The following is a 6,851-nucleotide window of genomic DNA, read 5'->3' on the forward strand; positions in this document are numbered from 1 at the left end:
TAGTAGTAACAATCAATGGAGTATTTCACTTTAGAAATGAACACAAGAAATTTGAGAAAAACTGCAGTCAGGCCTTATTTTTTTTATGTTGTAGCACAGTCAAACTGGGTTGCCGGAACACCGGGAGAAAATCTGGTGGGCCCTGGCCTTCATGGGCCCCAGTGACCCAGCCCACTCCCTTGGCCAGAATGTAGCCTCTCCCCCACCGTACCCGCTAGTGGAAAATTAAGGAGCAGGTAAGTGGTGCATGCTCATGCATACTGGTGGGGGGGGGGCTAGATTGGGCACCACGTGCCGGGAAGAAGGCCATTCATTCAGGCCTGGATTTGTGGCAAGGTCACAAAGGCCCAGGACTAGGGCGGCATGCCACCCAGCCACATCCTAAGGAGCAGCTCCCCGGTGTGGCCTAGGGGCGCAGCAAAGCGAAATTCCGGGCCTGCCTTCAGTCACATTCCCAGTGTGGCCCGGTTCAACCCTGTTGCAGCATTTTGTTCAGAACCTCTCCAGTCAGGAATTTTAGCAGCAATCTGTCTGTTAGGATACATTCAGACAGTGGTTTTACTGGTAAACTGGAAAATCTATAGAAGAGGGCTGAAACAGAATGATAGAAAGTAATAAAAGTAACAATAATAGTAAAACTGTTGTCTCATACAATAGTTTTTTGGCTGCTGGAGTCAGTGTCTCCCAACAAACAGATAACATTTTAAACAGCAAGCTGGAAAGAGACAGAAGAGCAATGCAAATAATTCAAAAACTATAAAAATGAAGAGTAATTGAAAAGTTGCTAAGAATAGGGCATTTATAAGGAACAAAGTGAGGGTAGAGAGGAAGCAGAAGGTACCAATAATAAAAATAAATAAAGGGTAATTTAGTTGTCCTCTAATCTCTATCTCTTTCTCGTCTACACAATGTCTGTTTCCCAGTTACAGTGTTACATTATAGTATGTAGTCCTGTGATCTACTTTAGAAGACATTCGAGCTGCATAATTGTATGTTTCCTGGTGGTAAAAAGGCTTCCTGTTACAAATGCTGTGCCCATGAATGGATTTGGCATTGTGGTGCCTTACACCGCAAATTATGTAATCAGTAAAGTAAAAAAGTCTGAAGAAACTGGAACCACAGAGATAGAGAGGAAAAAAAAATAACTGGAATAATTTTTTATTATACATGGATGTTTGGATTTGACATAAACCCTCATATGTAATAAAAGGCACTACAGGTGCAATGGCCTAGATTTTTTTTTGCCTTTAAATAGGTAACCAGGAAATGCTACTTGCTGATTGGTTGCTATAACTTACTGCACCTAGGTAAAAATTGCTAAAATTGGTAAATCCATTATTTAACAGGTTTAAAAAAATAAAAGATATGGTTATTGGTAAATGTACATTCTACAGTATATATGCTCTAAATAGAGTTGGTTGAGCATGGAGTGTTGTGGTCAGCCAATTCTGGTTTTGTATTCTGTGTGTGGGTTTGCACCTGTCACCTGAAAAAAAATTGATGCAGGCTATTAACATCTTCAAATGGTTCAAGTGACCTCTGCCATTGACTCGTACATGACCTTCACAGGTTTTAGAAGGTGTATTTTTGGATCAAGCTATTTCCAGGGTCAGAGTATAATAAATCATTTTTCTAAAAAAACTCATTTTTCTAAAAAAATATTTGAGGATTTTTTCTACCTGAAAATGTGAGTTTTGACGAAAAAAATCAACTCAATAACTAGATTTTCCTCGAAAACACAGTGCGAATCTTAATAAATCTGCCCCTTAGTGTCTGTGCAACAGAATGCATTTTCTGAAGGTAACTATAACCATGATATGGATTTTACCTTGACACGGTATTGTGGCTTGGCGGTTTTATGAAAATAATCATGTAACTAAAAACCAGGGATACCCTGAATCCAAGCAATTTTAGCAGGATTCGGATTCAAGAGCCTGGCTGAACCAAATCCTAAGAAAAGCAAAAAATTTCCACCCACGCTATCAATTTTCAAGCATTTTGGGGTTTTTTTGGTATTCTTAAGAGGATTCGGGGTTCAGTTGAACCCTAATTGGCAGGGTTTGGTGCATCCCTTCTAAAAACCCTTATATTTGAAAATATGCTCTTGCACATATACTTGTAAAACAGGGAATGAGGAAATGTGCATTGATCAATCTCCTGTATTATAAAGTATGTTTCTCATTGGTGTGTGTATGGGAGAAGGAATCTATGAAGATAGTAGTATGCTTTGAGGAAACTACAGTCGATTTTCTGTGTGCTGTGATTGAGTATATATGTAGAGGGGCTGTGATGGTAGAAGTTTTTGTTGGGTAAACAGAGCAGAGTATATGTGTGTATATGTGCGTGCGGAGGGGCTGTGAGACTATACATTTTCTTGGAAGGCTAGACCAGATACTTTAGGGTAAATAGTGCCCTCTGCATAATAGTTCATATGCTCAAAGGAACATATGAAATCTGTAAAGTAAAAGTCACGTCACCTGTAGATGTATATGTATGTATATTTTTATTTATATAGCACTACTTTATTGCAATAATAAATACAAAGTTGCATTGAAGATTAAGAACTAAGTCTAGATTGTTTCCCTCTGGAACTTATGGCCTGAAGTTTTGGCCAGGATGAGCCCAGCAGAAGAATAGGAGAAGTGCTAGCTTAAATAAAATAACTTTGGGAAACAGACATGCAGGATCAGACAGTCTGGGTCAAAACCAGTTATTGTTCTGAAGCAGGGTTTCACTGGCCTTCCAACGTACCAGAGGATCTCCTGTAGCCAAGCCCTATTTTCATCATCCCCTTTCTTATTTCCAATAAAGGGCAACAGGACACCTATTACATTTAGCATGTCTATGGCTAATTGTTATGAGAATAAGAACTCAGAATCAGGTTCTCCTGTGTGCCTTAGTATGCCCAGTCCAACCCTGGTTCAAAAAAGATCCTTAAAGAATATCTACTGTTGTCAGCTATCGTCAGAGGGTTAGTTACAAACCAAATCAGATACATTGCCGTCAAAGACAAATCAGGCCAGACCAAGGTGAAAGTGGAGGATCAGAGAAAAATACACTTAGGGGGTTATTTACTAAAACTTGATTTTTTTCTGGTTGGTCTTTTTGGAGCAAAAACTCGAATTTCTCAAGAAAAAAAAAATCAAAAATTTTCAATATTTTCTTTCTTTCTCTGACAGCCCAGCAATCATCCTTGGGGATTTTAACTTCCATATCAATGATTCTTCACAATCATTGCCCTCTCATTTTCTCTGCCTATCCTCCTCCTTTGAGCTCCAGCAATGGATTTAGTCATTGCTAAAAAACTATCTCTCTGGTTTTAACAGTGACCCCTTCCCCCTTTCCGATCATCATTTGGTTGCATTTTTGCACCTGCACTACATTAAAAAATTGCAAGGGCTCGCCCTGCAGCCTAAAATCCTGTGTGCCGGCGAAATTCTTTCCTATGCATTTTCCATCTCTTACTCTAATCAACAGTATCGGTCAAGCTGACACTGCTCCTCAGGACTGCTGATTTCTTTTTCCTGGTCCTACTCTCCATTTACTATCTCTGTCGATGGCATGCTCATTAAACCTGTCAACTTAGCACGCTGTCTCTCTCTTTCTCTGATCATATTAATACCACTGTCAAAACCTGTCACTTTTTCCTTATGCAATATTGCCAAAATCCGTCCCTTTATTTAATCTGCTACAGCCAAGACACTCATGCACTCACTAATTCCCATCTCTCCCCTCTTCAGTCTGTATTAGAAACTGTTGCCAGAATTCTGCTCCTCTTATCCAAAAGGGTACAGGCCCCTCCCCTGCTGAAGTCCTTATCATGGCTTCCAATTAAACAAAGAATAACTTACAAACTCCTCATAAGTTTCAAAACCTAATTACATCTCATCTCTTGTCTCTATATGTTCCTGGCCGAAACCTCCACTCCTCTCAGAGCAACCACATGGTTGCACCCCCCACTACTACTGCTGCTTACTGCATCAAACCCTTCTGTCTTGCCATTCTTTATATTTGGAATGCCATTCCTGAATTTCTCCAGAGAGAATCCTCCATCAATGTCTTCAGAACTAAACTCAAAGACTCTTGGAGCACCTGCAAAACACCTGAACTGGGAACTGGCACTTATATGGCAGTGTCACCCACTATAACCTACAGCACTTAATATTCCCCATATTTATGTCTGTAAGTTACCCTTCCATTTAGACTGTAAGCTCTACGGGGCAGGGGCCTCCATCTTTTTGTCTCCTTGACAAATCTGCACTTAATCTGTATTGTAACTTTACTTTAGATTTACTGTATGTGTATTGTATTTTTTTAGTTATATGTCTTTATTATTGCAACAACCCCCTGTTTGTTCTACTAATGTATAGTTCTGCTGTACAGTGCTTTGCCCTCAAGGAGCGCTATACAAATAAAAAATATACATACATAATAGGGGTCAGTTTATGAATGGAATTTAAGGAATGAAGCTCTTTCTGGTTTTCTGCTTAATGGAGAAACCAAACAAGTCTTCTTTTAAACCTGAACTAGTCTGTAAAGTAAAACTATAGATAAACTTACATCGTGTCACACCCATTTTTTTTTTTAGTTTCACAGAGCTTCTGATTAAGTGAATAAGTCAAGCAAGGCTATCTCTCTCTCTCTCTCTCTCTCTCTCTCTCTCTCTCTCTCTCTCTGCTATATATGGAAAGCATATTTTAGATGTTAGAGACACTTCCTGTTTTACCAGGATGAATTGCTATTAGATTTCGTTTTGTTCCTGTTTGAACTATCATCTCTTCCACTCATTTGGGTGTTTGGTTCAACACTATCTGCAAAGTAACAAATCAGATTTGCTTGGAATCCATCAATACATTAGTAAATTTAAACATTATAAATATTATGTAATATACTGCAGAATAATAAGAAATTGAGTCAGAATATTGAGTTAGTTCCAAAGAATGAACTGGGAGAAATTGGTTGCAAAGGGGACATGGTTAATAGTGATGAAATGAGTAACAGGCAAACTATACTATGGAGAATTATAAAGAACAGCATACAGAACATGGTGATTGATACAGTATCTGCCCCCCTTGACTCTCTGGATGTTTTTGGACATTTCCCTATTTGTCTGCATTGCAGATAACACATCACAAATCTACCACTCTATTTATGAACCAGTTTTATGAAACGTGCACGTTTTTGAGATGTTACATTCAATGTACATAATATAAAAACCTACATCTGGATATTTTTTCTACACAGCTGGGATTTACTGTATGATGTTATCCTAAGCCACAAGAGTTGTTTATATCATTACATATGTTATGTGCAAAACCTTTTTCTTGTTGTTGTTTTTTTTAAGAGCATTATTCTTTAAATATAGCTTTAATCATGACTCAACACAAATATGACAAGCTCTTGTATGACTTTATCTTCTCCATTGCTGCATAAAAACTCCCAGGACTGAGAATAAACTCTAGCCGTCCACAAGAGGAAACTGGCATTTTACCAAAAAAGAAAAAAAGTGCATTTTAAAAGGCCACAAAAAAATGCGCTGATGTAATTCTTATATGTAACAAGGCATTATGATCTTAGCCTGGAAATTATTGGCCAGTATATTTGACATGGTGGGCAAGTTATTTGAAGGCTTGTACAAATTTCTTATCCTGCTGATCTGAATCCCTGAGTTTCATTAAAGGCAGCTGTTATAATTGATACAATAGTTGCAAATATTCCACAAATGCTGCTGAGAAATGTATCCACTAATTAAGAAAACTGTAACAGTGCAGACGCTGTGCCCGAATTACTACCACAAGGCTGAAGGAGGAACATTAAACTTTAGGCTTCAATTTTTGAAAAACTGTACAAAATAGAAATGGAAAGCAATTGAAAAAAGTCTTTATTTCTCGCATACAATTTGAATGAGAACTTAAAAAAGTGTTTGGAAGGTGAACAACCCCTTTAGGAAACACATTTCTAACAAAAATGTAAGATATTTGCAACTTTAACTGAGATTTTTCCTGGATGCAATAGCCTTTGTCATAAGTTTCTATTAGGGTGGTGGCACATGTTATGGTTCGGGGGAAATTAGTTGCCCAGCATCAAATTTCCTCTTCTTTGGATGACTAATCTCCCTGAAATGCCTTCCCGCCAGCAAGAATGGCATATGAACTTTTCCAAAGTTTCCTTTTGAGGCAACTTTGAAGTGCTACGTATGCCGTCCCATCGGCAATTCAAACGCTTGCCGGCAGGAAGGCATTTGGGAAGATTAGTCACCCGAAGAAGAGGAGATTTGTCTCTGGGCGACTAATCTCTCCCAACTCTTACATTGTGCAACCAGCCTTATGGGCAATGGGGATTAATTGTTATTAATTAATTACAGACAAATGTGGATGAGCTCAAGAATAAATACAAGTACACAATGCAATTGTACTTTTTATCAATCACAATATCTAGCCGAGTGACTACACACAGATTGGGGCATTATGTTTTCTGCTAAAAACACAGAACAGCAATGGTTGTCATTTAAAATAATATTAAATTGTTACTGCACCTTATGTGGCTTAATATATAGGTAAAGAAGTTAATAAGTTAATAAGAATAAAGAGAAAGGAATTTAAAAATTACAAGTCTGTGGGGACAGAAGATGCATTTAACAAATATAAACACTATAATAAATGTTGTAAAACAGCAATCCGGAAGGCAACGTTTAGAACTGAAGAGCACATGGCGGCAGAGGCTAAAACTAACCCAAAAAGTTATTAAAAATGTTAATAGTAAAAAGATGCAGATTAAGAGTGTGGCTCCTTTAAATAATAGTACCAGTATAGTTGTAACAAATACAGTAAAGGCTATGTGCTAAATCAGTT

This window comes from Xenopus laevis, chromosome 4L, assembly GCF_017654675.1.
Source record: "Xenopus laevis strain J_2021 chromosome 4L, Xenopus_laevis_v10.1, whole genome shotgun sequence".
Classification (NCBI taxonomy): domain Eukaryota; kingdom Metazoa; phylum Chordata; class Amphibia; order Anura; family Pipidae; genus Xenopus; species Xenopus laevis.